General features: G+C 42.0%; 1 protein-coding gene across 1 annotated transcript in view; it reads left to right on the forward strand.

The window, feature by feature from the left end:
* LOC111969942 (membrane-associated guanylate kinase, WW and PDZ domain-containing protein 1-like) overlaps nucleotides 1-9,787 on the forward strand; it is a 193,091-nt gene that overhangs the window by 14,387 nt on the left and 168,917 nt on the right.

Genomic DNA, 9,787 nt, shown 5'->3' on the forward strand with positions numbered 1-9,787 from the left:
TTATGCCTTTTTAACCTCTCTGGGATATTCGGGACGCTAGCGTCCCACCTCAACAACAGCCAGTGAAAGTGCAGTGCGCCAAATTCAAAACAACAGAAATCCCATAATTAAAATTCCTCAAACATACAAGTATTTCACACCATTTTAAAGATAAACTTGTAAATCCAGCCACAGTGTCCGATTTCAAAAAGGCTTTACGACGAAAGTACACCAAACGATTATGTTAGGTCAGTACCTAGTCACAGAAAAACACAGCCATTTTTCCAGTCAAAGAGAGGAGTCACAAAAAGCAGAATTAGAGATAAAATTAATCACTAACCTTTGATGATCTTCATCAGATGACACTCATAGGACTTCATGTTACACAATACATGTATGTTTTGTTCGATAAAGTTCATATTTATATCCAAAAATCTCAGTTTACATTGGCGCGTTACGTTCAGTAGTTCCAAAACATCCGGTGATTTTGCAGAGAGCCACATCAATTTCCAGAAATACTCATAATAAACATTGCTAAAAGATACAAGTGTTATGCATGGAATTTTAGATCCACTTCTCCTTAATGCAACCGCTGTGTCAGATTTCAAAAAAGCTTTACCGAAAAAGCACACCATGCAATAATCTGAGTACAGCACTCAGACAACAAAGCAAGCCATACAGATATCCGCCATGTTGTGGAGTCAACAAAGTCAGAAATAGCATTATAAATATTCACTTACCTTTGATGATCTTCATCAAATGCACTCCCAGGAATCCCAGTTCCACAATAAATGTTTGAATTGTTCGATAAAGTCCATTTTATGTCCAAATACCTCCAAACAGACAAATGAGAAGGCGCCAAATGATTGAAAGACTGACTGCGTAGTACATTAGTGATGGGGGAAAAAATCGGTAGTTGCATATCGGGATTTTTTTATTTTTATTATCAACATTTTTGAACACTATTGCAATAGAATTTTTGCGCTGTTCTGCAATACCTGCACCAAAACTCCAGTATTTTACCTTCATAGCTTCGTCACCATCTTCTTTTAAAGAAAGAAAGTAATAAATCGTCACAAATGCTCTTGATAACATGTAAACAGCCTTGCTAACCAGCTCTGCTAGGGTGAGTAAAATGGCCAGAGTGAAGTGTTCTCTAATTTTTTTCTGGAAGTAGCTAGCTAGCCAACTTTAGCCAGTTAGCTTGGGTACTTATTTGCAGGCAAGTTGCAGAAGGACGAATAGGCTACAGTTCCGGATTGTTTCAGTGCAATTTTGATGGGCAACTAGCTGAAACAGTTTGAGAGGGTTTATCTGATGTTCCTTCGTTAAATGTGAGCTAATCTTACTCTGGCTCGCATTAGTTGTTGATCTTGTTGATGTGCATAACTGAGGGAGAGAGAGCCTACCTTTTCATGGTTCTTTGATCAATAGGACTGAAGTTCCTAAATGTAAGAGGATTCCTATGGTGTTGACATAATGGCAGAAATCCATTCATGTTTATTTTGTGGCTTTTGGCGAATGCGTTCTAATGATATAAAGTCGCGCTGTTGCAACTTCCTGTAAACACACAGTCCAGTTCAAAGTGAATGATGGCAGGCCTGTGTGGCGAATAGCTTATTTGCATAAAGGCCTACTGTAGCTCTGATTGGCTATGGTGCACCGATCTGTGTAGACTCCGGTTCTGGACAAGACAGATGTTTTATTTGCTACAGTGTCTTTTAAAGTGTCATTCATCTTGGGGGTGGATATGAACCAACTTTAATAAGATTTAATGTTGCTAAAATGCTGTCAGTTCCACTGTAATAGTATTATTAGGGGGTAGAGCCCTGCCTGTTATAGTTCAGCTACTCTGGCGCCAGCATGTGCTGTGGGAATTCCTTGAGATAGCTACAGTGTATTCTCCAACTGTCACCTCTGTGTAGTGTGTGTTGACACTGATGCACCTGTTCCCAGGTAGAACAGAGCCAGTCCGACAGGTTATGGCAAAACTGCTGCATAACTTCCTTACACCTTTCAACAGGTGAAACAGCAAGACTCTCAGGTGGAATGCCAGCATACAGGTGGGCGTAGCTACACTGTGAGGCCCAGTGTTTGAGGAACTGTTATGACACAGCCAATGTTTTTCTCTTCCTTTTTTTCACCCCTCCCTTTTGAATGTGCATTCCCCTTTAAACACTGTCTTTCCTCAGTTATTTATGATCCAGGATCAGCTCTCCCGGCCCCACCCCTATCTATAAGCATCACAAGCTAAACAATAGCAGTCCCTAACTGTAATTAAAGGCATGAAGTATCTACTTTGCCTCAGCATGCTGTAGAGACCCTGGTTAAATACAGTACTGTGATAGTCCAAGTTGTCCTTTCTCCTTTCTCTCCTTCCCTCATCACCCTCTCCTTGTAGTGTGTGTGATCATGATGTTTGAGGTGATTTGAAGTCAGGTGGCCCTGGTTACCACAGCAACAGGGACAAACCCTGAGTCTTGGGCATCTTTGGCTGACTGATTGATAAATGAACTCTCCTGGATGTTCCCTTACGGGCTGCTTACAGTCTGGCCAGGCAAACATATGACCTCAGGGAAGGCATGGTATAAACACTCCTGCCTGCCCTTCTGACTGGAGGTTAAGGAGCCTCATGACTCATATTTTTTGAATGACTTTGTTTACTTTCTTTGTGGCCACTCCTCTCATCCATTTGTAGCAGTAGGTATTACATAGTTGGTAGGTGTTACACAGTAGGTATTACAACCTCGTCTGACTCCTTCCCTTTAAGTCTTTATTTTGAAGTTTCTGGTTTGTAGAACTGCCAGCAAGTACATGTAAACTTGCCTTGGCATGGATTTAGTTAAATTCCCAGGTGCATATACACACGCCTTCTACAAATTGATGCGGAACGACCAGATAGAGAAATCTCTTTGTAAATGGAGAAATACAGTTGAAGTCGGAAGTTTACATCCACTTAGGTTGGAGTCATTGAAACTCGTTTTTCAACCACTCCAGAAGTTTACATACACTAAGTTGACTGTGCCATTAAAGAGCTTGGGAAATTCCAGAAAATTATGTCATGGCTTTTAAAAGCTTCTGATAGGCTAATTGACCTCATTTGAGTCAATTGGAGGTGTACCTGTGGATGTATTTTCAGGCCTACCTTCAAACTTAGTGCCTCTTTGCTTGACATCATGGGAAAATCAAAAGAAATCATCCAAGACCTCAGAAAAATTTATTGTAGACCTCCAAGTCTGGTTCATCCTTGGGCGCAATTTCCAAACGCATGAAGGTACCACATTCATCTGTACAAATAATAGTACGCAAGTATAAACACCATGGGACCATGCAGCTGTCATACCGCTCAGGAAGGAGACGCGTTCTGTCTCCTAGAGATGAATGTACTTTGGTGAGAAAAGTGCAAATCGATCCCTGAACATGTTTGGAGGAATGTTATGTTTGGAGGAAAATGGGGCTTGCAAGCTGAAGAACACTATCCCAACCGTGAAGCACGGGGGTCGCAGCATCATGTTGTGGGGGGGCTTTGCTGCAGGGGGGACTGGTGCACTTCAAAATAGATGGCATCATGAGGATGGAAAATTATGTGGATATATTGAAGCAACATCTGAAGACATCAGTCAGGAAGTTAAAGCTTGCTCGCGAATAGGTCTTCCAAATAGACAATGACCCCAAGCATACTTCCAAAGTTGTGGCAAAATGGTTTAAGGACAACAAAGTCGAGGTATTGGTGTGGCCATCACAAAGCCCTGACCTCAATCCTATAGAAAATTTGTGGGCAGAACTGAAAAAGTATGTGCGAGCAAGGAGGCCTACAAACCTGACTCAGTTACACCAGCTCTGTCAGGAGGAATTCACCCAACTTATTGTGGGAAGCTTGTGGAAGGCTACCTGAGACATTTAACCCAAGTTAAACAATTTAAAGGCAATGCTACCAAATACTAATTGAGTGTATGTAAACTTCTGACCCACTGGGAATGTGATGAAATAAATAATAGCTGAAAGAAATCATTCTCTCTACTATTATTATGACATTTCACTTTCTTAAAATAAAGTGGTGATCTTAACTGACCTAAGACAGGACATTTTTACTCTGATTAAATGTCAGGAATTGTGAAACAGAGTTTAAATGTATTTGGCTAAGGTGTATGTAAACTTCTGACTTCAACTATACAGTAGGCTTTACATTAGTCCGTGACTCTGCCTACTAAGTACCTTAGACTTGCTCTGGAAAATATGCAGGCCATGTTCCTCTTAAAGCAGAGAGATGGCAGCCCAGCTTCACTAATCTATGAACACAGCTGAGGGAGGTGCAGGAGATTTGCATGTTAACCATGGATGAAAGTTGGTGTGCGTAATGGTGACTCTTGTAATGGTGACTGTATAGTCAGATTATATTTTATCCAGTGTTGCGCTCTGCTTTGCCTCGTTCCTTCTCTTGGTTATTACTAGGGGTTGGAACCAAAATGATTTTCCAATCGTTTAGTTTTGAACCACTTTTTTTTGTTCTGTTCCAACCAGCAAAATAAAGTTCTGAACTGGTTCGAACCCCAAAAAAGTAGCTGTTTATATTGTTCCTTTTTTAACCTGTGAATTTGACTGTTTAAAAAAAAAACATTTAGCTAAATAAATTACTTTGTCATTCAGTGCAGATAGAGCAGGCAATCTAGTTGCTTATCTGCTTGATGGACAGACAAGTGTAGCCAACGGTGTGAGATGTGACTGAAATGTACAGGTGGGGAGAGAGCAATATACTTGAGGAGCAGGCTTGAAGCACTGGGCATCTTGTTATGACATGCATTATCTGAATTAGGACCACAGAATTACCTTTTTGTATTAATAAATCAAACGTGAAACATGATATCTAGGCCTATAGTATCCTTAACTAGTATTGAAAAAGTTGTTCCATTCTAATTAAGATGAATCGAAAGGACAGTAATTGTGACATTTAAGTGATAATGCCTGAGAAGCCGGTGTTTGGGGGATATATTGGCACGGGTGTTGTTAGGCCTGAGAATATATCTCCTCCAACCACCGGCTTCTCGGGCATAATCACTTTTATACAATGGGTTACCAACATATTCAAATAATGAGTAATATATTTTAATATTTTAATTTATTTTTATGAATTTATTCATACTATTTCATCTAGCTGGTCGTTCGTTCTATCGGTTCGGTTGCCAGAGGCATGACCCAGTCGTTCAGTCTTTTTGTTCTGTATCTATGGATGCGACCCTGTCGTTCATTCTAAATACTACATTGCCATATTGTCTGGCAACGTTCTTAGCCCTTGCTAGCTAGCCAACTACGGCTAACTTAGTCAAGGCAAACAGTGTAGCTAGAATAACAACGAAGTAGCTGCATTTGTTTAAGCTATTTTCTAGTGACATTTATTTGGATACAGCCATAACAATGAGCTAATGATGTGCGATTTCACCTGGCATAGTAAATGTGCTCTCTCGTCAGGACGCTTTTGTACAGAGGAGCTAGCCAACAACACCGCTAACACAATCACTTCAAACTGAAGCTGGAAAGACTTCAAACTAGCTTTACTTCGTCTCGTTTTACTTGTTTTCTATTGATAGTTCTTTGTATATATCAATAAAAATGATGCTGATTTCATGATTTTGACTGGCTTACTGTCTCCTCACTCCCGACACATTCATTACTATGGGATATCTGGAGATCGAATTTGAATATTGAAACAATGTTGCAAATGTCAGACAGACATCAAGGTTTTTACAAATCTCCTCTGTTAAACTAAATGGTAGTCTAAGAGAATGTCTAGATGCTTTTTATAGTGGAGATCAAGTTCATAAATTGCCTGGCTGGGCTGATGAGACAGTGGATTGCGCAGTCAGATGGAAGAGTAGGTATTTTAATGTCATAGATTTAGCCGGTGGTCTCGTGACCATTCAGGATTAGACCCACCAAATGTTTAAGAAAGTATTATCACTATTATGCCAAATCAGATTGTTTAGTCCATTTGAGGGAGTTTAGCTCTTCGAGAGGAAGACAGAACACATCCATCCTTATTGTTTCCATCCGTCATGGCTGTCATGCAGCTCTTTACACAGTCCTGATGTAGGAGGATGAAGCGTGTGGACTGGACTAGGAGCAATTATACATGGGAAGCCATTCTTTCCCCAGAGGGAAAATCATTTCAAAGAAGCCAATGGTAGACTACTGGTTTTCCAAACAAATGATGTCATGCTTTTCAAACCAAAATATTACCATCGTAAAAGGAGTGGAGGAAAATGAACTGCTTTGTTCTTCCTGTCTGAAGTCCAGACTCTAGACCACAGGCTGCCCACTGTGTGTGGCCTAACTGCATGCAAATATCGTCCTGGCTTTGACCGTCTGCCCAAATTATTACCGGCCAAAAGTCACAAACAAGCTTATAAAATGGGTCTCTGCTCTGCTTTCATGTGTTTCTGTTCTACATTTATTCTGCATTCGTCTAACTTGGCTGATGGGTTTCATATTCACTGGTTTATTTCTAAGCTCTGGGTAGCTGGCCTCCATTTACCTCACCTCTGGAACGTAGCTTCAGACCGGTCCTCCACATAGCACCTTGGATGGAGTAGTCTAAATAGAGGGGATATGAGCATCCTCCTGGTCACTGTCGTGACTTTACTTTCATTATTCTGATGACTGTTAATTATCGAATCAACTAACTATGTTTAATTGTTACCCGATTTTTAAATTAATCATGTAACAATTAACTCATTAGGAATTTGGAGCACCACGAGCGGTTGTTTTAAAGCGTTCCGATCTCACGAATTAAACTCGAAAGGTCTTTACCTATCACATCCATAAAACAGTCAACGTATTAATCAGAACCTCTTATCATATCATCATTCTGAACAGTCATCTTATTAATCATTATCACTTATCATATGATCATTCTGAACAGTCGTAACCTTCTTGGATCTGCAAAATCCCTAGCCTAGCGGACTGACAACATATGGCGGCTTGTTTCACACACATATACACACACACACACACACAGACATACAGACACGGCTGAAGACGAGCGGGGGCAGAGAGAGACAGGATCTATTGTTGTGGTCTATTTATCCAGGTTTGTTCTGCCTAGCTAAACACTAGCTGTACCCAGGGATATTTCTGGCTACCTGCATACACAGACTGAGAGCTAAACACTAGCTGTACCCAGGGATATTTCTGGCTAACTGCATACACAGACTGAGAGCTAAACACTAGCTGTACCCAGGGATATTTCTGGCTACCTGCATAACACAGACTGAGAGCTAAACACTAGCTGTACCCAGGGATATTTCTGGCTACCTGCTACACAGACTGAGAGCTAAACACTAGCTGTACCAGGGTATTTCTGGCTACCTGCATACACAGACTGAGAGCTAAACACTAGCTGTACCCAGGGTATTTTCTGGCTACCTGCATACACAGACTGAGAGCTAAAACACTAGCTGTACCCAGGGATATTTCTGGCTACCTGCATACACAGACTGAGAGCTAAACACTAGCTGTACCAGGGATATTTTCTGGCTACCTGCATACCAGACTGAGAGCTAAACACTAGCTGTACCCAGGGATATTTCTGGCTACCTGCATACACAGACTGAGAGCTAAACCTAGCTGTACCCAGGGATATTTCTGGCTACCTGCATACACAGACTGAGAGCTAAACACTAGCTGTACCCAGGGATATTTCTGGCTACCTGCATACACAGACTGAGAGCTAAACGGCCAGAGGTCAACGGTCACGCCTTCGTCACAAACCGGCTCAAAGCCCGTAACAAAAGGGAGACAACGTGGAGATAAGGAATAACAAAATATATTTATTAACTAAGTACAATATACAATGGTGTGTGCAATCAGTAATCAGTAGTGTGAGTGTTTTGCATGCATGAATGTGATAATGCAGGGTGTTGAAAGGTGCTAAAGCAAACAACCAAAAACCACTAAGATACACAACAAAATCTGTAAAGGTGTCTCTGCATGGAGAGAGTCTCTTCCATGAATGGGAAAGTGGTGTATTTATCCTATGACACAGCGGGCCCAGGTGTTTCCCATGTAGCTGACGACCCTCCCAACTCCGCCCACCGGCATCCTAATAAGGAAATAAGAACAAAGAGAGAATACAGCAGACAGAGTTGGAGGGTCGTCACACCTTGTTCAGACTACGTAGAGTTAGGAGACCTACGTTGATTATTAATCAAGGTCATTTTACAATGCTCTGTAGAAATGTGGTCCTAACATTTATTTACATCAATAGCTAACATGTTACCTGGTATGGCATGTAGAAAATATTAATACATTAGACATCTTTTAATTAACCTCCAGCATGTATTCAGCTGCTGTCATTTATTTGTGGTTGGGACCATTTCAGACCTACTGTATTGAATGTGCTGGTATGATCTCTATGTCCGGTGGGGTTCTGGTATCAGTTGGTGTCAGTGTAGCTGTGCTAGGGCAACGCCTAGGTAACTCAGGCCTATCTGAAGAGTTTTACCACACTATATCAGGAGCTGAGATGGATCAGACAGTCAAAAACCACTCTGTACTGTGTGTGTGGTACAACAGCTCTGCTGGGCAGTGCAGTGTATGCACCCCTCTCCTCCCCTCTCTTCCTCTTGTCAGCTCTCCGTTGATCCGTGAAGGGAATGTGTTCTGTCAGAGCTCGTGTTGTGAGCTCTACAAAACACAGCTCCCTCTGAAGGTGTCTGTCTGCTTCCTTTCCCCTCACTTTGGTTGGCTGTGGGAGAAATGACAGGGTATAGGACCTGTGAGCTACTGAGGCACAGGATGACATGTGGGTAGAGTAGACATTTACTCAATTACACTCAACATTTACTATCTCTCCCTCTCTCGCACCTCCCCCTCTCTCTCTCTCTATGTGTGTGTCATGCTGGGAGTGTTTGGTGCATGCTGGGAATTGTATGTGTGAGTTGTCTGGAGTTAGATCGCCTGTTTTTTTTTCTCGTTTCCTTTTCTTGGTGGTTTGCCTTTTTTTACGCATGATTAAGGTTATTTTTCTTTTTGTGGTTGAATTAAGTATATTGTATTTCTTGTCGGAATTTCCCTGGTTTTGGCGGGGATGGCGACCCACATGGGGACGCCATCCCTGTCACTTCGGCACAGCTTTAGGTGTGTTACTGAAGCCACTGTCACTGTGGAGGAGTTTCTGGTCGCCAAAGGAGAGGAGGTAGGCTTTGTAAACGTTGCTTATGCGTTGAATGTACCGTTGTTTATTCCCAATGAGCTCTTGGAGCGTGAGTTATTGTGGTTTGAGAAATTAGCAAGTTCTGTTGAGATTGTCCAGTTGGGTTGCAAACACCCGGCTCTGAAACAGGTTATGTCGTTTCAAACACCCGGCTCTGAAACAGGTTATGTCGTTTCAAACACCCGGCTCTGAAACAGGTTATNGTTATGTCGTTTCAAACACCCGGCTCTGAAACAGGTTATGTCGTTTCAAACACCCGGCTCTGAAACAGGTTATGTCGTTTCAAACACCCGGCTCTTAAACAGGTTATGTCGTTTCAAACACCCGGCTCTGAAACAGGTTATGTTTCGGCGACAGGTGTTTGTTTTTGGACTCACCGGATCAGACTTTGGAGGTATTGTTTAAAGTCAAGTATGACAACAGACTGTATATGGCTTATGCTAGTACGGGTAGTCAACACTGTTTTGAGTGTGGGGATGTTGGCCATAAGCGACATGCTTGCCCGAAAAGGGAGAATGCGGAGGGAGGGACACAGGTGGTCCTCGTAACACCTGGGCCCACTGATGTAGGGAGAGGTGGGCCGACAGTGGTAGAGCAGCC

Source organism: Salvelinus sp. IW2-2015, linkage group LG11 (genome assembly GCF_002910315.2).
Source record: "Salvelinus sp. IW2-2015 linkage group LG11, ASM291031v2, whole genome shotgun sequence".
Classification (NCBI taxonomy): domain Eukaryota; kingdom Metazoa; phylum Chordata; class Actinopteri; order Salmoniformes; family Salmonidae; genus Salvelinus; species Salvelinus sp. IW2-2015.